The 25,823-nt window shown below is 44.9% G+C and overlaps 1 long non-coding RNA gene across 1 annotated transcript; it reads left to right on the top strand.

The window, feature by feature from the left end:
• Window positions 1-5,691: 5,691 nt before the first annotated feature.
• On the top strand, window positions 5,692-10,444 carry LOC118552819 (uncharacterized). Its single transcript, XR_013448485.1, has 2 exons — window positions 5,692-6,205; window positions 8,867-10,444. It is a non-coding gene; the product is annotated as an uncharacterized LOC118552819 (long non-coding RNA).
• The last annotated feature ends 15,379 nt before the right edge of the window (window positions 10,445-25,823 follow it).

The raw sequence follows: 25,823 nt of genomic DNA on the forward strand, positions 1-25,823 counted from the left end.
AAAGTAGCATAGTGGATGCCAGAGGTCGGAGGGGGGAGGAAATCGGGAGGTGTTGTTTGATGGGTTCAGAGCTTCAGTTTTGCAAGAGAAAAGTTTCTGCAGACGTGTTGTACAATGATGCCCTGTTAGTGAACACTCCTGAACTGTACACTCAAGAGTGGTTAGGATGATGAATTTAGGTTATGTGTCTTTTACCACACAAATTGAAAAAAAGTCATGTCTCTTCCCAAGGAAACGAGCCAACTTAAAAAGTTCTAAAGTTCTCTTGCTTCTTCCCCTTCTATACTGTAGAAGATAGATAAATAAAAATCTTGGAGGCAAATTATCCCACGTTGCCAGGAGGAAGAACCGCACATCCTCTGCCTTGAGTTCCTGTTGAGTTTCTTATATTCCAGAATAATAAGAATAGCAAAAACCTCTTTGTTTGTGTTCAGTTCTGCAGCTGTGTATTGTGTTCAGGGCTTTGGCGGTTTGCTATTCTCTTCGACAAAGCTGACTTTGCCTTCTTGTCAACACCTGGGGCACCTACAGTACTGATGCCTCGACCAGATACTTCCCGTTTTTCATCTTTGCTCTGTTGTCCTTATTTCACCATGGCCAGCGCGGCTTTTCCATCTCTGATCCCATTGTCCAAGGACGCGTAAGCTCTGTTGTAGGTTTCTCCTTTGCCACGGAAGGTGCGTGATCTGGAATGGCAGCAGCATTCGGTGCTTCTAGGCGTATAAATGACGGAAAGCAGATACAGCATAAAAATAACCATCTATGTCCCAAATGTCCACACAGAAGTAACACATCCAAGAGACCGAAATGTTTGCAGTTGGGATATCTAAATAAAAATATCCCATCTCCCTGTTTCTCCCAGATATTAGTTTTCATATTGCGGAACGTCAGGTGTCAGAGGGCGAGGGCCCTTCGTCGGCCTCTCCTCAGGAGTTGGCTCTGATGCCGGCCCCCCACCCCACCCCAACTGCTCACACCAGAACCTGGGGGGGTCCTGGGGCTCTGTGAGTCCTTCCCTCCCACGGCCGGCTGGTGGCCAGTTCTGGTAGCATGACCGTGTGGCTCTCCCCGTGCACTCCTTGTCGCAGCTGTGTCCACCTGCATTCGGTTACCATCAGGGTGTGGTCAGCGGCCTCCCCGCCGCCCCCAGTCCCATGTCCTCGCTGTCCCACCCAAATCCAGGCCGGTCTCCTCAGGGAGCCACAACAGTCTCCCTAGAAGAGAGATTTGGTCTGGTCCATCCACTTCTTCAAACATTCCATTGCGTTCCCTGTATCTCTCTGCGGGACTGGGGTGAGACAGGCAAGTGCCCCACTACGCTAATAGTCTTGCAACCCTCAAATCTATGTCCTTTAAAGCTTGTTCAACTTTGGTTTCATGAGGCTGACAGAAAGTGTTGCTGTTGTTTTTTTAACAAAGATTATCACTGTTCTGAATACAGTAAGGGATTCACTACATGCACTGAATAGTAACACAACGATCGTCTTACACTGAATTGTGTTTCGTTTTGCAGCGTTCCTATATTCAACACACCAGCCACCACGTTTCTCTAGTGCCCTTTTTCTAAATTCTGTTTTTATTTATGGCATGCCCTGAAGTTGCCAGAACAAGGCATCACAAGGATGCTGCCGACACCTCGGTCTGCGCCGGCTGAGACTGGGTCAGCGGCATTCATCCAAACGCTTCTCCATCAAAGTCGTGGGTGGCTTCATGGGCAGCAGCAACACGTTTCCCCAGTTTTATATGGTGGAAAATGGAGGAGCCTGGAGTGAGCAGACAGCCTGTCTGCAGCTTATCCCAGAGATTGTTTCCTGGAGCAGCTGCTCCCCTGGTCCTCTCTGTAACCGACCTCCAGCCTTTAGGGTAAGCTCCCGACCCCTGCCGGGAGCACAGCATCCTCATCCACACTGAGCCAGCTCCGTGTCTCCACCGGCCTTCCTGGGCCCCGTTTTGTTCTGTGTCCCAGGCCAGTGGAACTGCTTGAAGCCTCAACAAGAGCCGAGTGCTCTCCCCTTGAGCTCCTCCCACTGCCCGGCACAGGGAGCCCCTGCTCTATCTTGATGCACGCCTCACCCATCTCGTGGGACGGGAGCCCACGAATGCTGTGTAACTAAGGGATGTGTCATGGAGGGGCCACGTAGTGACGTGTGGAGAGGGTGAGGTGGCCGACAAGCGGTGGGGAAGCATGGGGTCAACACTGCGGGGGAGCATGGGCGCCAGCACCCCACACCCTCCTCCTCCCACCCCCAGATCTCCTGCCCCCGTCTTCCCTGGGGGCTCCCCCAGAAGCCACATGGCTGAGCTCTCCAGGGCAAGCACAGGATGGAGAAAGATGCGGGAGTCTATCTGGTGGACAAACATCACCCATCACGTTTCAGATCAAGTATAATTTCCATAATGCTTGTTCTGCTTCCACCGGGCAGCAGGCACTCTCTCCATGTCCTCCCATCACAGCAACTTACAAAAACGGGCTGTGTGATTGCTCGCTTGTCAGTCTCCTCCCTGGATGGTGAGTTCCTCCAGGGGAGGGCTGCCCTTTGTGTACCCCTGGCTTTAGGGCTTTCTTTCTGATTTAGTCTGATGGCACTCTCTGCCATCAGACTGCTCCTCCAGAGCTCAGGGCTGGGGGAGCTCACACATCTGACGACTCATGGTATAGGACGGCTGGGAAACGGCCACGTCATCAAGTGGATATTTGAATACGGTCTTACAAGGAAGGGATTCTTTTCCTTACAAAACAAAGTGTGAAAACAAGCTTTAAGAGCTCTTATAGAAAAGTACCATAAATAATTTGTATGTAGAATCACTTTTGTTGTTGTTGAAAATTACTTTAGAGATCACGTGCATTATATTTTTATACCCCCTTCTAAATATTCAAAATCCATATGGGACACTCACCTGTTATCATTCCGTGCCCATGAATTCCTATCAAATAGTTCCCTATGCTTCTTCTCATTTGAGTCTAGACTGGTTTACTTCCTGGCTCCTTTATGGTGTATCCTCATAGTTTCATATGATGAAATTCATTATGATTCATTAAATTTGCTCATAAAAAGAGCTTGATATCCCCCTGGGGCAAGTTCATTAAGAGAATCTCTTTGGTTCAATTATGAATCATTTTTTCCCTGAATCCAAAGGCAGCTCCTAAGATGCAACCATGAGCAAGGAGTCCTCACGTGGCAGATTTGGGGATCCAGCAGCCAAAAATCAGGGCCTGCACAGCAATTTCTGAATAAAAATATCACTGTGGGAGAGGGAGCGCCATATGGCTGTCTGGTGGTGCTCTATGCTCGGCGTCAACTGAATTTCCAAGGACCGACTTGCACAGAAGGTAATTATGCCCTTGCACACTGTGCAGGGATGTGTCACACGGGGACTCTGAGGGGGCTGGGGATGCAGTTGCCCATAGATCAGGGCGAGTCTGCTTTGTTATTACCCATTGAAGGATCGCGGACGCTTCCCTCCAGAAAGCCACAGTTCGGAAGATAAAAATTTAGATCTAAGACATTTCTCCTGTATCACCCTTTCTTCCAAAATTAAAGGGAATTCCCCTCTCTGAGTTGGCGTTTTCATTGCTGTTTCCATCTGGTGGTCTCTCTCCTTCACACAGTGAGTGAGGAAGGACATTTCCCCAGTTCCTTCCCAGATGACTTCAGGAGTGATATTGATAATGACATAGTTTAAGTGCACCGAAGGGGAAGAAAGAGCTCGTTTTCAGAACACACTTCAGGAGAGGGTCTCTGGGTGTTATCTACATGCTATTTCTGCAACTGGTCTCCACCTGAAAAATATTTGTAGCCTTGACAATATTTTCACACTTAGTGAAAAATGCACCATTTGCCCCTTGCCAAGTGTGTCCCATTTCTGAATCACGTTATTTATCCATCTGATTTAGCGGCTGCCAGCACAATGGCGGGATGCTGCCGAGGGCAGTGGTGGGCAGGAGCAGAGGGAGGCGAGATGCTGTTCAGATGTCATAGCTGTGGATGCAGTGCCCCAGGGTGGGGAGCGTGCCCCCTCGCAGGAATAGAGCAGAGAGGCTGGGAAGGAAAAGCCTTCCAGCAGAAGGGAAGGGGTGTAGCCTCCATTGTGGTTCTCTGCAGTCTCCATTCTTCCTGCTCCAGGCTCTCAGCTCTGGGGACCCACCCAGCCCCGCACTCACTGTCCTCCGGACCCTCCCATCTTCGGTCCTCCCTGCTCAGAGCCGCCGCCCCCCAGGTAGAAAAGGGCATGCCCTGAGACACTGGGAGAGTTTCGGTCAATAATTTAGTCCCAGTTGCAGACTTGGAATGCATCAAAAGTAAAATAAGTGACCAAAATATTTTCCCAGAAGGGTCACTTAAGACAGACGAGTTAGACCCTATGCAAAGAATTCACTGTGAAGCCATCTCCTCCACTCCTCCTGAAAATAGAAGTTACCTATCTGTGTTTTGTAAATAAGCTAAATTATTTTCTCTCTTAAAATTCTCTTTTTGATTTTGTTTAACAGCTTTATTGAGATATCACTGACATATACACTTGTATGTCTTTAAGGTGTAAGACGTGATATTTGATATTTGCATATACTGGGACATGATCACCACCATCAATATAATTAACACACCCATCACCACACATAGTTACCATTTCTGTGTTTGTGTGTGTATGTGTGGGTGTGTGTGTTATGAGAAGAGTCCATTTAAGATCTTCAAGTACACACTCAGTGCGTTAACTAGAGTCACCATGCAGGACATTAGGTCCCAAACTTACTACCTGATAACTGGAAGTTTGTGCCCTCTGACCAGCATGTCTGCATGTCCCCACCCCAGCCCCTGGCAACCACCATTCTCCTCTCTGCGCTTCTGTGAGTTTGGTTTAGATCCCACATAGAAATGAGCTCCTGCAGTGTTAGTGTTTCTGTATCTGGCTTATTTCACTTAGCATTACAATCCTCCAGGTCCATTTATGTTGTCACAAATGGCAGGATTTCCTTGTTTTTAACCTTTAATAAACTTTGAGGTTGTGAAATGAGAGGGTTGGGGCAGAGGAATAATTATCTTTGATCTGATTAACTTTTATAGGCACTATTGGTGTCATTCCCTTGGCTGGTCCCATGTGTTGCTTCTAACATGATTAATTTTTATACTTTGTATTCAGGAATAATTATAGAGTAAGAGGAAGTTGTAAAAATAGTTTTGGAGAGTCTCAGGTCCCCTTGACCCACCTACCCCCCATGACATAATCTTAACAAGAGTGCAGTTCAAGTTCAAAACCAGGACACTGACACAGCGCATTGCTGGGAACCAGACCATGCAGACTTTATACAATGCTCCCCATTTTTCACATGTGTGCATGCATGTGTGTATGGGGCGGGGAGGGCCCATGTAGCTTTATCCCTCGAACGGATTTCTGTAACTACCACCCTGATCAAAATGCAGAGTCTTTTCATCCTCCTCACAGAAGAGCTCTCTCAAGCTGCTCCTTTGTCCCACACCACAGCCCCACCCCCGTCCCACCAACCTGTTCTTCATCTCTAGGGCCATTTCAAGAATGTTTCAGAAATGGAACCATAAGGGATGGCACCCATTTCCCACCAAGCATAATGCCTTAGCGTCCATCCAAGTTGCTGTATGTATTACAAAGTTTGTTCCTTTTTATTGCTAAACAGCATTCCATCCTAGGATGAACCACAGTTGGGTGACATTTCACCCACTGAAAAAAATTGGGGTTGTTTCTAAATGTTTTTTCTATTATGGAGAAAGCTGCTATGAGCATTCATGTACAGGTTTGTTTTTTTGTTTTTTTTTTTTTTTGGTGCACAAAAGTTTTGATTTCTCCAGGGTAGATGTCCAAGAGTAAGATTGCTGGTTTATAGGGAAGTGTGTTTTGTGTTGCAAAACCCTGCCAGACTGCCTCCCGGAGTAGTCACACCGTGGTCCTTCCACCAGCAACAAGTGATTGACCCAGTGTCTGCCTCCTTTCCAGTACGTGGTGCTACCCCTGCCTGTTATTTTGGGTGTCCTACTGGGTCACGGGGAGTGACATCGCACTGTGCTTTTCAGTTTGCACATCTCCAAAGGCTGATGGTGTTGAGCATCATTTCATACCTATTTGCCACCAGTATCTGCTATTTATGTCTCTGCCTGATTCCTAACTGGGTCACTTGTGTTTTTATTGCTGAGACTTGAGAATTCTTCAGACATTCTGGATACAAGTCCTCTCTCAGGTATGTGGTTTGCAAATTGTATCCCCCAGCCTGAGGCTTGTCTTTTCATGCTCTTCACAGGAATTTTCACAGTGTGAAAGTTTTTAATTCTGATGAAACCCACTTTATTAATTTTGGGGCGGGGGTTCATGCTGTACTAGCCAGGTCTAAGAGCACTGTGCCCAGACCTAGATCCTGAAGATTGTCCCTACTTTGTTTTTTCTTTTCTTTTTTTCTTTCTTTTTTTTTGAAAGAGACAGAGAGAGAGAGAGAGAGATTGAGTGAACTCTTGAGCAGGGGGTGGGGCAGAAGGAGAGGAAGAGAGAGAATCTCAAGCAGAGCCCAACACGTGACTCAATCTCACGATCCTGAGATCATGACTTGAGCTGAAATCAAGAGTTGGGTGCTTAACCAACTGAGCCACCTAGGTGCCCCAATTAATTGGAATTTAAATAAAAGCTTAAAAAAAAAGAAAGAAAAACTATCTTTCCTCCATTAAGTTGCTTTGGCGTGTCTGTGTGGGTCTACCGTTGGCTCTTTACTCTGTGCCATTGGTGTCTGTGTCTGTCCCTCCATCCATACAACACTGGTTCTGCAGCTGGTTAAGGAGTCTTGAATAGGAGTGATGTGCATGGCTTCATTCTTCCTCAAAATTGTCTTAACTGTTCTAGTTTATCTTTCCATGTCAGTTTTAGAATAAACTTGTCTGTATCTACACAGCATTGTGTTGAGATTAGGAATTGCAGAGACCATGTGGGAGCAACACGGTATCTTTACTAGGTTGAATCTTCTGATCCCTGAACACAACACGGTTTGCCACTTATTCAGATCTTCCTTGGTTTGTAATATGATTTTTAATTACACAGAGCTCTTCTGTTTTCATAGATAGGTTGAAATTCAGGAAATTCTTTTTTTTTTTTTTAAGATTTTATTTATTTATTTGACAGAGAGAGACACAGTGAGAGATGGAACACAAGCAGGGGGGAGTGGGAGAGGGAGAAGCAGGCTCCCCGCGGAGCAGGGAGCCCAATGTGGGGCTCGATCCCAGGACCCTGGGATCATGACCTGAGCTGAAGGCAGACACTTAATGACTGAGCAACCCAGGCACCCGAAATTCAGGAAATTCTTGGTAATGGCCTTGGAATTATGCACGGTGATGTGCTAGAGCCAGGTCACCCCAACTCATGAGGGCCAGTTGTGCACATTTCTTTCCAGTTCTTAGGTCCATGATGTCACCATGGTAGCTTGAGGTTGGCCATGGACAACGGACAAATGGACAGGGGACAAATGCTTCCCCTCTGCTTTTTGAAGGGCATTGTTGAAGGAGGATGAGAAACTAAATTTAAGAGTATCCCTTTAGTGGAAAATCATCTGAGATTCAGACACTGGATCAATTTGAACCAAAAATTCTCTCTAGCACATAGCCATATTATGTTAGGAATTCTTGAATTCAGATGGCCAAAGACTTAACTTAAACTCGTATTCACTTCAGAAGTGGCAATTTGTTAGAAAGATTTGTAATTACACAAGGGCAAATGGGTCCTAGTAAAGATGTAGCCACAATTACTCATCTTTCCCTCATCAAATGAAACCTTACTCATAGCCCTATTGATCGCCAAATGTAATCCTGTTGGCTAAAATTAGATCTTTTGATATTAACACACATTGAGCTATTTGGTCATTTAGGTGGTAATTTTGATCCCCATAGGAAGTTTGGAAATGGAGAGATTTGCTCATTCAGTGAGAGAAGGTAAGCTGCCACACCTCCTCTCCTCCCTTGGCAAGCCTGTGAGCACTTGGCTCAGATACCACAGACCTAATGATTTGGAATCAGCCTCCCACCCCCGTGTTTGAACTCAGGCTCTAATGGCTTCTCTGGTCTTTGACTTTAATAAATCTCTTTATTCATTTTTATTATATATATTTTTTCATTATTACAACAGTCATGCTGTAACTCCAAAATATGCTCAGAGCTTTCAAAATATTGGGAAAGACTAACAGGATACCCTGCCTGAGCTCTTACTTTAAGGATCCAGAAACAGTAACTATTAACATTCGCATGCATCATACTTCTAGTCTTTCTTCTCTATGCCAGGTTAAAATTATTCAACTGCCTTGTTTTCCCCTTTATTGCTATTTTCCCCTCAGAAATATGACCTCATTTTTTCACTTAACAACATTTTGTGAATACTGTTCTTTGTCATAAAATAATGTTGTATGTGGACACAGAGAGACATAGTAATAGCTGCAAATGTGTGGAGTGGTGAGCAAGAAGCAATGGACAAAACCCTCCCTGGGTCTGACAATAAAGTAAGAGGGTGTTGCATTAAAATGTAGTAGGAAAGACTATCACAAAATTTTGGCAAAGAATTCTCTGAGGCTATGATTCTGTTTAAGACACAAGAAGTATCTGGATTAAAAATTTAAAAAGTGAGAGGTGGAAGAAAGGGTTTGCGTGGAACTAGGGGGAGCCGCAGAGTCTTTGTTCAGAAGTGTTTATCGTGACGGATAATTTATCATGTTGGGTCAAGAGGGAACCAGTCTATCTTGGACGTGTCTAATACAATGCATCCTGGGGGCCAGAGAGGAAACCGGACAGCCTTTCAAGGTCCCTCCGAACCTGTGATTCTGTGATTAGTTGAATAATTGATGCTCTAAATTGTAATTATTTTTCCCCTTCAGGGTAGGCAGTATGCATGAAGGCGGTTGTGGAGAAATATGAACTGTGCACACTCCAGGGGGTCATTGTGGTCCTGGGATTCGCCTACTGAGATCTGCCCGGAGTCAGTGTATGTGGTTAAGCAACTTCATTTTGGATCACATCATCCATGGCACCCTTTCCAGCCTGTCTTCACCCGATCAATAATTGGTAGTTTACATATAACAATATTAAAATGTTACAGAGTCTTTGGTAATTATTGTCTTCATTATTATAATTATCTAGTAAAAACAGTATCTGGAGAGAAAGCTTTCCCTTGGACACAGCTTAGTACTGGATGGCTATGAACCGGGCCATGAACTGATGAGGATAGAGATGAAGCCGGCCTGGAATTTGCTACACATCTGCCCAACACCCAACCTCTCTCCACCACAAGACGGCCCATCACAGGCCCTGGGTTCCTCCTCATTTTCTTCAATCTTTACTCTATTTATAGTTGAGGACCCTCCATTTGCCCCTGTTGAAATGCATTAGTTGCTCTGGAAACACGATGTCCCCCGTGTGGATGGAGGGGGTTGACATCCACAACTGCAGAGCACAGTCGTGGGGACCCGAGCATCCTGGCTGGAGAAATACCTGATGGGCCAGAAGGGGAGTAATGACACGATGCGCAACACAACTGCAGGAAGGGGTCAGCGTGCTCACGGATCAGATGTTCCAGAGAAAGGACGGAAACCTACCCACAGGAGCTGGTGGTGGCCTAAGAGCTGAGGACGGCTCTGGTGGGTCTCTTTCCAATAATGAACACTGGGCCGGTGGATGGTACTTGCTATACATATATGTACATACACACAAGTATACACATATATACATATGTCTTGATAAGTGGTATAATCATTTTATATCAATTGAATTTTGCTGCTTTTAATGATTGTATGGGATATGATGTCACTCTTCCCATGGCATATGTGTTTTGAGTTTCTCCTAATGTTAGAGAGTTTTGCATAGGGTACTGAAATTCTCTCTTGCTCAGTCTTCCTTGGGAAAAAGTGCTCAGTCAGAAGACTAAGTGACGGATGTGGGGGTGAATGGTGGAAGTCAACAGTACGTTAGTAGGTCTATAACTCAGAGTCGGAAGAACAGACCTCCCCATCCTTATCATTGTCTCTCTGGTTCCCCAGAGTATGGGCTCCTTCTGGGGTCAAGCAGTTCCCAGACCGCCTGCACTGAGCCCAGGGCCCTGATCCCATGGCGTTATCCACTGTTCCCAGCTCCCCTCACCCATAACTACCCTCTGTACAACCTTGACACAGCTGGAGAGCAAACAGATGAATGAACGATACCAAGTGGATGATATGAAATCCTACCAACGTGGTTCCAACCCACACAAATTTCCTCTTCCTTGAGACATCAATTTCCTGTTATATGTAATACTCCATGGACTCTTTATTCCTCTACATTTAACAATGCACTATAAACTATCTTGTTCAACATTTTTCTCTTTTCATGTGACTTTGGTTTTATGGACTATTCTGTATACTATTTAATATACTCTTTGTTCCTCGATATTTAGCAATGTATAATAAAACCACTTGATTCATTATTACTCTCCTGTCTTGTTGCAGAGCTTGAGTTTATAAATTCCTACAGGATAGAAGGAAAAGACATTTCCTTAATTCTTAATATGAACCTAAGTTCAAAAGAGATACTCGGTTCTTGTTGCTTAATTGAAAATAGTTTCTCCTGGAAACCAAGAAACTCAGCACTGACTGTCCATATTGCTCAAGGTGAAGGGAAAGTGGGGCAGGAAATGCAGAGGGGTAGGTAGGAAGGATGGGCATTAATGTAGCACTGTCCCTGTGCTTTACACAAAATACCCCATTTAACATTTACCACTGCACTGTAAGGAAGGTGCTATTGTGATGCTTCTTTTTTGAGTGTGGAACCTTAGTCCCCAGGGTGTAAGTAGCTAGTAAGTTAGGGAAGTCAGGTCCTAGTCTGTCTGATTTCCGTATCCATCTCCCAGGGCCTACCTTACAGGTGGCCCTTTCCTCAAATCTGCAAGAATCCAATGGCTTGATCCACTCCTACATAGAGGCAAAAGGCCCCAGAGCAATACCCCCTCCCCCCATTGTCTTCCCTCTTCCCTCTTCCCTGTCCTTTGTGTGGTTTATTTTTGACCTCTGTTCATTTTTTGAAATCTGGAGATTCACCCCCACCTCACTCATGGGCAAACTCAGGCAGAAAGTAGGCCCAGGTGGCATCATTTCTGTCCCCTTCCTTTCTTTTTTCTCTCTCTCTTCCAAGTTCTCACTCTACAGAGCTCCTGTCAAGGTACCAGGGTGATGTTTCAACAAACATAAGAAAGACAGTTGTAGAAATCGAAGTGAAAGCATCTGCCTTATCAAACCTGTACTTTCCTGAGGTACTCAGCTACATGGTTATAGTTTCAGGCAGTACCTATAATTGGAACAACTATGTTATTAGCTGACAGTCTCAGAGGTAAAAACAAAAAGCATAGACCCTTACTTAGGTCTGCAGGGGAAAAAGCGCACACAATCCCAGCTGGTCTGAGTGAGAAGGTCTGTCTGTGAGATCTGGAGTCCCATGTGCTGTGTCCTGAAGCAATTTTTGCTCGGGATGGGGCCTGTGGAAATGTGATTAAGAATAAGATGTTCTTTTTTTTTTTTTTTTTAAGATTTTATTTATTTATTTGACAGAGAGACAGTGAGAGCAGGAACACAAGCAGGGGGAGTGGGAGAGGGAGAAGCAGGCTCCCCACAGAGCAGGGAGCCCGATGCGGGGCTCGATCCCAGGACCCTGGGATCATGACCTGAGCCAAAGGCAGACGCTTAACGACTGAGCCATCCAGGCGCCCCAAGAACAAGACGTTCTTATGTGGATTATTGACCTAAGGAAGAAGGGAGACAATGAATTGCTCTCTGGATAAAAGACAGACGTAGGCCTTGATCACAAAGGGTCCTAGTTTACTGAAACTGCACATTGCACAGAGAGGAGTGCTGTGGAAATGCCATCCCTATGCAAATACGATGTCATAAATACATTAGCTGGCTAAATAGGCCACTTAAATAAACCTAATTAAGCTTAATGATTTTTTTTTCTTTTCTAAATAAGACTACTTAAAAAAATCAAATTAGTCCTATCTTGCTTTATTTGGCTGCTTGAAGGGGAGATTCTTGCTGACAGAGCTGCTTACAAGGCTCTGAAATCTCTGTAGATGCACGGGTTTGGAAGCCCCACCACGTTCCAGGCTGACCTCCGTGCGGCTATTAGGGAGTAGGTCCCCTCGCTCCCCAGGACTTCTCTTCACCGGCAGCTAACACGCAGTAAGGACATGGAAAGCAAACCCACTGATGAGGTGCAGGAAAAAAAGAAAAGGAAAAAAGAATTCTTAAGTGCACCACCACCTTTTGATAAGGAAAGGCAATAAACATTAACAAATAATTAAAAGGAATGCTTATCTGGAATCAGTCCAGCTTAGAAAATAGAAAGAATTCAAGATGTAATAAAGCTTCCTGTGTTTTAACAAGAGCAGGAGAAGAAGGAACAGGGGATCTTTCATCTGGAAGAAGGATGAAGGTTCTGGAATCATGAAGATGGACCTGTACTTCACAGGGACCTCCCACCAGGAAGCTGGGCTCCCGGAGCGCCCAGCCCCCTCCCTGCGGAACGGTGGTCCCATCCTCCCATCCTATCGAGATGTGGACGGACTCCGGCATCCTCCTTTGTCAGTCTTTACTGGGAGAGACTGTTCAAGGTGAGTTCCTGTATTTTAAAAACAATGGGGTAGGACAAGGAATTGATGGACCGGGCCTTGCTAATCAACTGTTTTCGGAAGCATAGCTGGGGGGGTGGGGGAAGAGCAGAGTTCGCACACAGCACGGGCTGGACTCAAGCCCGCCCCTCATCGAGGAGCTGTGGGCCGCGGACCCGTCTTCAAGGGCCTCCGGACAGGGTCTGCACTGACATGAGATGTTTGGGGGCCGACAGCCACCCTTCAGTGACCCTGTAACCATTAAACACAGTGTAGGTGCACGGCCTAGTGAACGCCCTGTGGTTTCTAGTGCTCAGCATGTGAGAAATACCTTCATTGTTCTAACCCCACAGCCTAGTCATGTAAACCAGTAACACGGAGCAAGGCTACGGAGCCAACATGGAAAGATCGCTGTGCCAAAGGATCAAAGAATGCTTTATTTATGAGAACCTTGGAGATAAAATAGCCCAGAGCTTCTCAAACGCTTCCACGACAAACCACCTAAGGCAGGAAGCAGGGCCTGGAGCAACCTCGGCAAGTCACAAGCCCCGAGCTTGGAATCTGTCTGGAGAGTCTTCATGCGTCTTGAACATGGGGACCCCCACTTTCACTTTGCACCGAGCCCTGCAGAAGACCCAGGCTGCGCTGGCAGGGCCGAGGAAGCGTTTCCTGGGGGAAGACGGTGGCTAGTGTACTCCCTGGCCCCTGGAATCTGAGTTTGAGAAGCCTGGCTCTAGCTGAGGGTGGCAGAATTAGCGAATGAGAACACAAATAGTTCATAGAGACCCTCACACTAAAGAAAAAGTTAATCATCGCTGATCTGAAATTCAAATGCAACTGGGCATTGCGTATGTTCCCTGGCAGTCTTGCTGTCTGCCATCCCATCATTTTATTATCCCGGTGCAACATCTGGGGTGTAACAGAGTGTGGGCAGTGCGCCAGACGCCAGAGTAAGTCTTCTGGGTCTCCTGACTCACTCAAAGCTGCTCGTGCACTTAGGAGGTGCGGACGAGCATCATGGCTTTTCAGGTGGTTAACTCAGAGGTCTCATGAACCAGTAGGAGGAGGTGCTCAGGGGCTGATGAGGGGCTTTTCAAGGATGCAGCCTGGCAGGGCAGCGGACTCAGGAGCAGACACACCCAGGCCGATGCACGATCATTCCTGGCCTCTGCTGGGGTCTGACTTAATGATCCAGAATCAGCTAAAGAGACACATCCCAGCTTTGTTGCAGCTGGTTCTGTGAATAGGGCCAGCCTTCTGGAAGAATACAAGTCCCCAAACAGCGTGGATCATTCTCAAAATAATTAACTCAAACGTAGCTTAGGTAGGGATTATTGAACGAAGCAGAAGGTTGAGGCAGAAACTCCGTGAAGCACTTAACAAATATTTTAGGTTCAGGAGAATCCAGAGCATTTTGCGTCAATGCCTTTTTTACTTTTCGGCCGCAAGCCACGTGCATTTGAACAGGAACAGAGCCCGCGTCTTCCAGCGCCACTCAAACTTGACGCATCAATATGTTATTTTGTCAGTTGATGTTTGTGCAAATGTTCAAAGTTTTCCCGCCGTGAAATGCACACAAACTCTTCTTATTTATTTTGTGGTGTAAAATATTTAATTTAATTTCCTAAAGAGACGACTACATAATTTTCCTTTATGTCATTTTGCTGAGGCTCTGCAAAGTGTAAGCCTGCAGGTGCACATTCTCAGGCCTTCGGGGGTGGCCTTGCCGGGAGGGAGCCCTGCTCACATGTGAGCGAGTGGGTGCAGGTGCAGCCCAGCTCTAACACCCCCCACCCCACTCCCCCCGGCCTCCCACTGTGGGCAGAGCTTCCCAGGTAGGGCTCTGGCTTCTCCTCTGGTCTTCGCTCCTTCTACCTCCATGAGTCACTCAGAGGCCACCCAGTAACTTCACAAATGCCCCTCCCACATGAAGTTTAACTTAGATAGTAGTACTCTCGAGACTTCCTGATTTGGGTTTCTAATAATAAGGCTTGCAAGTCATTTGATATTTTGTGTATTTTTTTCCCTGTGTTTTAGGATGATTAATGCATTTAACATAATTTTATAGAATAGACGATGGCTATCGTTATGCGTTAGGGAGTTGGATTGGTTAAGTTTGTTCTATCTGTTTAGATATCTGGAAAGATGTACAAATATTTAGAGGGACATTGATGGTTTAATATTTAAAGAATGTCAATTATCTAATAGGTTATAAGACTAATTAACAGCATTACAAAGTGCATCGCCAGCAGGATCTACCTCACTGGTTGAGCTTAGTCCTGATAAATAGATCAAATACACATACCATTGTTGTGGATTTGTCAGAAGACGCAATATGACAGGTAGTTGAATCTGCACTAGATTGAGCCAAAGATGAAAATGTTATTAGGACAGCTTTCTGAAACTGTTTACTTTGGGAAATTAGCATCTCAAGGAAGATTTATAAACATTCTACAAAGTAGAGTTTAGAGGTCAAGTTAGTTTTGGAAATGCTGGGTGCTTCACCTTCTCTTAGGGACACACAAGATAATCTGGCGTATGAAAGGCTCTGAGAAGTCCTGTATCAACACTGCCCAATAGAAAAGCGGTGGGAAACACAAATGCCATCTAGGATTTTCTCAAAATTTTTTTTTTTTTAGAAAAAGTAAAAAACAAAAACAAAAAAGGAACAGGCAAAATGGGTTTTCATAATATATTTAAGCCAATAACATTAACACATAATCAATATAACAATATTAATGAGATATCTTACATTCCCTTCAGCATACCTACACTAAGAAATCCAGTGTCCGTGTTTGCACTTCTGCATATCTCGATTCGGACGGCTACAATTCACATATTCCGCAGCCAGTGGTGGCCAAACCCCACTGGACCCCACAATCCTCTGTGGAGGAGATCTGTGTAACAATGTTCAGGCCCACGCTGCACACACATGTCGGACTTCAGCAATCTCCGCAACCCCGACACAAACATTGCTCTGACTTGGAAAGCGAGCGGCCACCAGACCCTCCTATACACTGAGCTCCTTTTAGGATAGGCCACCACATGCTGGCTCTTTGCAGGTCTCTCTGGGGTGGTCATGAGCTGCACTGGTGAGACCAGAGCTCTGTTCATGTACTACTTTGTATTTTATTTTTCCTGGCAACAGTGACTAAGCCCTTAAGGGGATCCATGGATGGTGAAGTAGGGGCACCTCAGGATGAGCAGCACAGGTGTTTTGTGTGGATGCCCGTCAGGTATTGTCACCTGTGCAGGTGTTGGGCCGATCGGCTCCCTCCCCCCAGTATCTGAGCCTGCATGCGTGGAGGAAGGTGGAAGATGTGCGCTGACTCTCCCCGGGGTCTGTACACTATTAGCAAGACACCCCCAAAGAAATGGGCTGCTTTCTAAATACAACTAATCCAGTCAGGGAGAGATCCGATTCACAGACCCAGACACCTAAAAGTCAACCAAGAGCTGTTAGAAGACACCTCATGTGATAGAACTCTCTGGAAATTATCTGAAGCTTCTTTAAAAGTGTTCTCTGACCTAGAGGAAATACAAGGAGTCTGCTTAAACCAGTAGAAAGGAAGCCAGCCACTGAGGAAGTGGATTTCAAAACTAGATGCACAGCTTCTCAGGTGGCGAGAGGGCGGATTTTGAAGAGTATTAATCAGAGCTGCTAATGATCCTACTTCCGTCCTTTTCCACTTAAAGATGAACCTCAACCTTTTCCAAACCCAAATATATGCTTCTTGTGGGAAGGTCACCCCCATGCATAAGCTATTGAAAACTAGATTTATCGGAGAAACTCCAAGAGATTCCTAAGCCCAGCAGGAGAGGTGATGCCACTATTATTAATTGAGTAAATGATCTGTTTTATACGGTGTTATGTGTGCACGCATATAGTGCATAAATTACGCAAAACAGCTTCAGCATGGTTAATGAACTTGCCCTAAGGCTAATTTAAAAAGTGCTTAGCTAGGCCCTTTTATTTATTTATTTTTCTTTATGCATAACAGAATTTTACTTAATAGCATTAGTCAAGTTGAAGGACCATCTGTATTAAAACATAAAGAACTTTTTTTAGGTTGTGTGCAAGCATAAAACAAAGTGCCAAGGGTACCAGTCAGGGTTCACATGGCCCTGACATGAAAGGGGATACACATTTCTGCTTCAGGATTCTCTCCTCCTTAGCATGAATCTAAACAGGAAATCATGTGATTTGGGGTTTTTCAGGATGGTCAGTGCCTGTGAGGCTTATCGATACCATGAACTCAGATACGTTGTTGTGATGGTAGACAGCCAGACCTTGATTTCCAGCTGGGCTAGTAACTAGATCTGCTGCCCTGGAGAAGTCACGTGGCTTGTGTCACAGCATCTACACAATGGGGACACTAGCACCTACCACTCCCCACATGGGTGACAATCTGATATAACAGATGCAAACCTCCCGGGACTAGGTGGACAACTGGTCAACAGCATCAACCCAAGGTACTCATGAAGCACTCGGAGCAGTAATCCAGCAACTGAACTGTATGACCAAGAAGTTCAAATACCTGCTTATGGACTTGACTACCATAAATACCTCTTCAAGAAGATAGAGAGTAACAAACGGCCAGTAAACAAAGGCAAAAACGCTCAGTATCTTTTCATCTAAATGATAAACTAATCATTAGGGAAATGTAAATCAAAACTACAGTGAGATACCACCTTATACTCCTTAGGACAGCTACTATCAGAAAAAAAAAAACAACAGAAAATAAAAGTGTTGGTGAAGATGTAGAGAAATTGAACTCTGTGCACTACTGGATGGTGGGAATGCAAACTGGTGCAGCCATGGTGGAAAACAGCATGGAGATTCCTCAAAAAACTGGGCATAGAATTAGAATTTGCAAGAGCTAAAATGTGGAAGTGACCCAAGTGTCCAGTGCTTGCCAGGGGCTTAGGAGTGAGGAGAAAGGGAAGCTAGTGTTTAACAGGGACAGAGTTTCAATTTGGGAGGAGGAGAAAGTTCTGGAGGTGCATGGTGTTGATGGTTGCACAACAACATGAATGCATTTAATGCCACAGAACTGTACATGTAGAAAGGGTTAAGGTAGTAAGTTTTATGTTATGTGGAAGTAACTACAATTAAAAAAATACATAAGAAATAATAAAATCGTTTCAAAATAATGAGGTAGCAATAAGCTTTTTTTCTATTTTCTTGTTCTTTTAGTGACAGCCCATGTCTCCATTCATGTGTTTCTTCATTCCTTCACCTCATCATGAAGACTGTGTTGAGCTCCAACATTGTCAGATATGATAGCAGGCAAAGGGTAAAGTATAAATGCAGCCTTGTGTCTGATCTCCCCCATCTAACAGTCTAGAAAGGAGGATAATGATACGAATAGATAAGCATAGACTCATGTGACAAGAGCAATTCATAAAAGCATTTGTAAGATATTGAAATAGTAAAAAGACAAGAATAAGAAAAGTAGCAGAAAAAGAAGTACATTTTACATAAAATCAATAGATGACTATAGACATCTTGTTTTTTCCTCGATTCTACCAAAAATGACTACATTTATGTCATCATTTCTGCCCTTTGGTTTAAAATTTTCTATTAAACAAAGACCATTGAATTGCTAAGAATGCTAAAGTTAATTGAACCTACTCCTTGCAGCATTTTGCACGTGAAGAAACTGGGATATTAGGAATAAATAAAGTTATAGATACTGGCAAAGACTGTCCTTGACTAAACCTGGCTCAGATTCCTCTGAGGCCTGCTCTTGACTAGGCTCCAAACTTGGGCTCTGTCTTTGGGCTACTGAGTCCAGTTTCAGCAAGAATCCTGCTTGGTTGGTTTAGTGAAAATCTCGACCCTTGATAACTGACTACCATAGCCTGCTTTCAGCCGGAATCCTGTTGAGTCTGTTCAGCAAGCACCCTGTAGCATTAATGTTCCCTCTCAAAATGGTCCCGTCCTCTGAACCCCAGCCTGCCCCTTGCCTACAGATCCCCACTTGTCCTTGTTGTATTTGGAGTGGAGATTCCATGCATTTGCATGGGGTGGGAATCTGGCTCCTAAGACCAAAGTGCGTATTGTGTCCTCATTTGAATGTGAGCTTCTTTTGATCCCGACCCACACCCTTCCACTGTGAAACGCCGTCACCATGCTCCCTTCTTGAAGAAAGTCTTCTGGCTGTCTTTAACAAGTGTCAGAAAGATTTTTTTTTGGACAACACTTAAGTGGAATTTTGTACTGGGTTAAGTGTTTAAACATTCCTGATAGAGTACCTAGCAACTTCTTACTCTTCCATAGTCTTTATTTCCTACTTGGAGCCGAAGAGACTAAACGTTTGAGCCACAGGAAGCAGAGAAGGCTTTATGGGACAAAAGATGATGAGTTTAGTTTGGGACAAATTGAATTTGGATTTCTAGTGGCCTCTGGGAACATGTAGCAGGTATTTGGAAATTTGAGACCAGTCCAAGAGAGAAGTGGAGAAGTCAACCCCAGAAATAGAGATTTGAGAATTGCTTGCCTGGAGACACGAGCGGAAACACCCTGGCTGAGGGAGAATGTGTGTGTCTTTGCCTTCCACCAAGACCACCAGGACAAACCACAGCAAGGGACGGTGCACCCTGTGCAGGGTGGGTGGGGCTAGAAAGGACTCATAGAACTGGCTTATGCTAGGTGGTTTCAGGATGGCCAAAGGAAGTGGGAGTCAACGCTGGGCTGGGTTCTGTCAGGAAGCAGGGATAATTCTATGATGGGGTATCTTCATCAATCTTATCTAGAAGTAGAGCAAGACTACAGCAAGACAAAAGCTATAATTAGTAAAGACATTTCAGTCTATTCCATTCACCAGGATGAGGGGATGTCTGGTCATTTTTGTGGCTTGTACAGTGTTCATATTTTGTCTGTGTTCAGAAATAATTACACCAAGTCTTGTTTTTGTCTTGATCCATCCCAGCATTAGAATGGCCGTGACTGATGTTGGTGTTCGGTGCAACAATTTACATTTATGAAGAAAACACCAAGGCCAGGCTCAGAGTCCCAGACTAGGTCCGGGATAGCAGGGGCTGGTTTCTCTTCTCAGAAGACGGGAGGTTTCAGACAGCATCTTGGGACCCTTCCCCCTTGCCACCTTATAATGGAGAGGGGCAAAGACCTAAAAGAGGAATGGGAAAAGCCTGGAGAGGGTAGCATCAGCTTTCTCCACTTCCCATTGTTAAAAATGCGTGCGCCCATGTGGGTAAACAGCAAGTAAAGCACCACCTAGAAAAATGGATGTCATCTGCTACTTGTAGCTCATGCAGAATACTGTTAAGTGCATTTAATTTAATTCACTGAAGTAGGTTTGTAGTCAAGCCGTGCCTGCTCAAAGAATCCTACGGTTTGTTAACTGTTTGATCGATTATCAAGACTCCTTTTTAAGAAGTTGCAGCAATGTGATAAAATCATGTCTGTCTTTTAATGTAATTTTCCATTTGACTATAAGTGACTGATTTCTCATGATCCATTCTGACCTGGTTGGTTCTTGTTAACATTGGATTTTAGCATTCATGTCTCTTGCTTAGACGCACAAGGGACTCCACTAACTTGTCTGCATAAATGGACCACTGTGCTTTTGAGAATACTTTCCAGACTTGGTTTTCTCAGACCAAATTTTTAAAGTTCCTACAAATACCATGGTTACTCCTCCTTTCTTCAGCAGCAGATTCCATGCATTTGCATGGGGGTGGGAATCTGGCTCCTAAGACCAAAGTGCATATTGTGTCCTCATTTGAATGTGAGCTTCTTTTGATCCTGACCCACACCCTTCCATTGTAGGGTTGGTGCACCGCACACCCTTCATCTCTGCACCAGGAGCCCTGGAATGTGTGTCTCCTCTCAGCCCTCCTGGGACACAATGCCCAGGGATGTCCCCCTGTCCCCACGCTCACTGGGATATGTGAGAAACCCGGATGCCCTCAGCCTCCCTCCGTCGGCTGAGGACTCCCCACGACTCCCGGGATGAACTCTGGCGAGAGGAGAGTTCGCAGAGGACAACCTGACACGGAGCACACTGCAGGCTTCTTGGCTGTGTCCCATCCGCCTTTCTGGGCCCTTTTTCCCCTGGGAAAAGCCCTGGTGGGGAATGTGCAATTGTGGGTGTTTTCAACTCAGGACTTTGAGCCGGTTTCTTTGATGGCTCCATTCGTTCTGCTCATTTTGATCTAGCATTTGAAGTGTGAAGACAGTGAGCACATGATTGCCATAATGGTACTATTGTTGCCACATTTCTTTAGACCGACGACGAGGTCTGTGGACCGCTGGTGGGATGCCAGCCACCGCACGGCACAGCCCCTCCCTCGTCTGGGTGTTTGAGAGACAAGAAAGGACGGAGTTACCAGGGAGCGGCTAGGAGCCATCCTCCACCCAGTAGGGAGATTTCTCTGCAGATTAGTACCAAATCTGGGCAGTTTGGGAGCCTAATAGATATTCACATAAGGTCATTGTCATTTAAATAAGGCCCTTTTCATGCAGTTCTTATTGATCTGAGCCCCTGAATGGCTGTGCGCTCTCTTGCCTTCCCCGAAGGAGATGTGGACAGCGCAGCACACACACACTCGTCTCCCGCTCTGCCAAAATTACGCGTGATTTGTCAACAGCTGACACTGTTAATAAAGGATTTACGCATATCATGCGAAATGTCTACACACCGCTTAAATGCATGCCGATTGGTTAAATTTAATGTTGCGGCAATATATTTTGGAACTTTCTTTTGAGCTCTTCTGGGATAAATTGGCCCTTGAATGAAAACATATGGACGGGAGAGGTCCCAGGTGCTTCAAATCAGCAGAGATTTGGCTAATCCCATGGATTTCAGTATATTTGACATCAGTAAAGTTCATTAAATCTGGGGCCAACCATGTACCTCATGTTCACAGACTAATTAATCTTGAGAATTCCCTGAGACTACAGGTAAATGTGCATTCGTAATTCTCAGACCTATCTATAAACCTCCCTTCCTCCCCGGGCTCTTTTGACTTTTCTACTTCCTAAAATCCCCTGAATATCACAGGCTTCCAAGTTTACGGTCCTCAAGTCTTCCAGCTGGGAATCCAGCAAATGGAAAGAAGTGTCCAGTTTATATATGGGGAATACACTTATGCTCCTAAGAACCCATATTCACAGAGATGCACAGTCCATTCTAATACAGCTGGATGTTTATTTCATGACATAACACGTTCCTGGACGCGTAGAAAATGTAGGTCTGTTGCACGTGTTCAGCATCACTGAGGGGAAACCTGGCAGTTATCAGGTAACCGCTGTTATTGGATAAACGAAGCCATAATATAAAAAGCAGTGACAGCAGAGAACCACAGCTTCTTTAATAAATCAATGTCTCTTTCCTGTTTTCCTCACATGCTTGGGTTTTCCTTCTCGTGTGTTTTAGTTAAATGTTGTGCCTATGGCGCCACTGTTTGAAAGCATCGAAACGGATACCACATCTAAAGGAGATCCTTGACATTTAAGGTTGGGCAGCTGGGGTTGGAAAAACCTGTTCTTAGTTGCTGAACCCTGTAAAATATATATGGAATTCACGTTGAAGTTCCAGAATGCTGAAAATGTCTCCTAAATTAGAAATACGTTCTGTAAATGTAGTACTCCGCTCTTTTCCTTTCATTATACCAGTAGTATACAAATTTTCGTATGCAAATTTTAAAATAGGCTTTACGTTAAAGAATCTAAATGAATATAATTATGTACCCATCTCTAACAGTTTGTTCTTAAGCAATAGGCAAGGACTGCTTTTTTAAGACAGTGCCAGGCAAGAGAATTATCACAGTAAACCTATGCAAAAATTAATCTAAATGAAAAAAAAAAAACATATAAATACATTCTTTATAGATATAGCAAACGAATCACACTAATACTTCATGAACATGTTTTCAAGCCAGTTTTATGGAAATATTATTATTCTTTAATTATGGAAACAGCTGTAGTAGATTATTCAAACAATAATAGAGTTTCATATCACTACCTACAAGGATTCTGGCAGAACATTTTTTTAAAAATCAGAATGAAACGTTATGATTATTTTAAAATACTCGTGCTATGAGTACAGCCATGTTAACCCTTACTGCTTGTGACTTCATTTCTCTTGAGGGCTGACTTGCAGAACTTGCTCGTAAGTGAATTGTTTGTAAGGAAAAAGAAAGCACTGCCCGTTGAATCCCAAGACTCTTCCCTTCTTTTATTATCTCGAAGTGATTTGAGAAAAAACAAAATCTTCCTTTCTCCCAACCATGATGGCCCATAACTCCCTTTTTTGTTCCAAATTCTTATACTGTTCCCCTCCCCTCCTTGGTATTTTTGGAAAGACAAAGAGGAAGAGAGGAAGAAGGAAACGCATGGTTGGTAGGGACTCCAGAGATCATCTATCCCAACACCTTCAATGTACCTAAAAAAGAAACTGCTGTTGCAAAGGGCAAGTGCACGATGGAGGGCCTTTGGAAAGGGAAACATGGCGAGACTAAGGCTCCCACCAGCTGGGGCCGCACACCCCTAGGGACTTGAGTCACATCCTAGCTGTGTGAGGTGGGTGCATCTCTTCCTTTGCCTACTCAGTTCCTTAGCCATGAATGTAACATGACCTACACATAGGCTTTTCGAGAAAAGGATAGGCTAGATAGGATGGAAATGGTCTCTATTGGTGGCTAGCGTGTGGATCTCTAAGGAGGGGAATATGTGAAGGCAAGACAGGTCTTCTTTCTTAGTGCAAGTTTAGGAAGAAGGGAATAAAGAACGTCACTGAACAACTGAAAATATCCTTCTCCTAGCCTTTCTGATCCTTCAAACATCCCCCAGCCTGTACCACCAATACTAAGAACTCAGGGTGTTCAGAAAACGTGAGAAGTGGGGGCGCCTGGGTGGCTCAGTTGGTTAAGCGGCTGCCTTCGGCTCAGGTCATGATCCCAGGGTCCTGGGATCGAGTCCCGCATCGGGCTCCTTGCTCAGCAGAGAGCCTGCTTCTCCCTCTGCCTGCCTGCCACTCCCCCTGCTTATGCTCTCTCTCTCTCTCTCCGTGTCAAATAAATAAATAAAATCTTAAAAAAAAAAAAAGAAAACGTGAGAAGTGGAGGGGTCTTGCTCTCTGATGCATGTGCTTCCACATGCCTGGCAGAGCCGGAAGGAGGCTTTGAAATGCGAGGAATCCAGGTGGGGCCACTGATTTTTTTGGGCCAGGTTTGAAACTCCCGGTAAATAGAGTAATAGAGCCTGAATTTCTACTCTTAGAGATTCAACACGTTAGCTTAGGATTTGATCCCTGTTAAAATGTAATGTGTCTGCCTGTCTTTCAAAGTCCTAAATCTGGCTCTCATTCCATCTGTGTGAATTTTGCACTTCCTTCTAACAGGAGCCTGCTCCTCCAGGCTTCCTGGGCTCCTCTGCCTCTCAGAGCCTGGGCCTCCAGATCTCCCTGTTGCCTCCTTGAATGCGTTCTAAATCCTCCTTGCATTCAGGGATCCAGGCACCCCAGCAAACATTCCACCTTCTTGAAGTCTTCAGCAGCTCCAGTCCAGACCTTCTCTTATCTCGTATGTACCATTGGTATTTATTTTATGCACAGCCTACATTGCACATGGAAATACGAGGGGATCAGTGACTCTGAAGAAAAATGTGAGAGCAGCTCATTCCCTCCTCTAGGCTCAGCTATTGCTCCATGGACAGCAAGTCACACACTGAAGCTGAAAAAGTAATTAGATTTTTTCTCTTTCTTGAGCACGTAAAATATTGTAGACCCTTAATAAATGCTTGATTAGAAAAGGAAAAAAAATGAATGTATGGGTAAATGAATGAAAGCAAGGTCTGTGCCTAGGTACTCTGATTAATTAATTAAATGTAGTCCTTGTCTCAAGGAATTTGCAATATGAAAGGGAAGATAAACTCTTTGCAATTTTCTTTAATACAAAACAGAATGGCCACAATATCGTAAATAATCTGGGAGTTGACAGGAGAGAAAGACTAATTATGACTGCCTCAGGAAAGGCTTCATAAGGAAGACAGTGTTTGAGTCCATTGTTGAGAGGAGTTACAAGGTGGAGAAAGTCTTGAAGAACATTCCAGAAGGACATTCTGGGAGGACAAGTACCAGACTGGAGCAAAAACCATGGAGGGCTGGGAGTTCCTTAAATGGCGAGTCTGTGTCTTGCTTGGGTCGATGTCCTCGTGCTCGTCCCAGTGCCCAGTGTGCAGGGTTGCTGCCTCAGTGTTTGGTGCTATGCGTATAGGCGGAGAAGGGGTGGAAGTGAGTCTCGACCCGGAGGCTGAGGGCAGATCTTGGATGCTCACTGGCAGTCCAAAACCAGGGCGCCAAAAGATATGGTGTCCAGTGACAACTGCTTCCTGGTTCAGATGTGTCTTCTCGCTGTGTCCTCATAAGGTGGAACTTTCTCTCCAAGATCCTCTCTCCAGCCTGGCCACTGCCTTGCCTTAGTCCTAGCATCACCCAGAGGGATAAGAACTGGTGTAGAAAGAGGGATGACTGCGACGTCCATAGTTTTGAAAACAGGATCTACCCTGTTGCCAAGGCTGCAAAGGTCTCCAGATGTCATTTGTATGAATTCGATAAATGTGTATTCAGAAACAGCCAAGCACTAGGTATTTTGGAGAATATAAATGTTCCTTGAATATCGATCTAACAGCATAGATACTCTGAGGTGTGCAAATGAAACCATATGTGAATTTGCAACACTTGGGAGTAAACAAGGATGACTGCCTCCTGCCAGGTAAGGAGTGGACTCAGGGGCCCTGGAAGGCCACGGACGGGTCTGCTGGGAGGGAAATGGGAAAATGTTCAGAAAAACTGGAGCTGACTTCTGACAGAAGGCCAAGGCTCCTTCAACGACAGTGGTCAGAGGGAGATTCAATGGGAAAACTGGAGGCAGGAAGACAGGTTGAGACCAGACATGGGTAGATGAAGGATGTCAGAATGGGTAGGTGGTGAAGTGGCTCTACCTCTGGAAAACAAGGCGAAAGTTCAACACTCAAGCCCTGCCAACTCTCTGCTAACACGTCTAACACGTGCCAAGGACACAGAATGTGTGGTGCAAAGAGCACTTGAGATACAGGGGAATTCTAATGCCGATGAAGAATCCGTGGCCATTTATTGTCTATCATCAAAGAATGACCATCCTAAATGAACCACGCTAATGTTGACACTGGGGAGGAAAGACGTCTGTCAAGAGTAAGG

Source organism: Halichoerus grypus, chromosome 6 (genome assembly GCF_964656455.1).
Source record: "Halichoerus grypus chromosome 6, mHalGry1.hap1.1, whole genome shotgun sequence".
NCBI lineage: Eukaryota > Metazoa > Chordata > Mammalia > Carnivora > Phocidae > Halichoerus > Halichoerus grypus.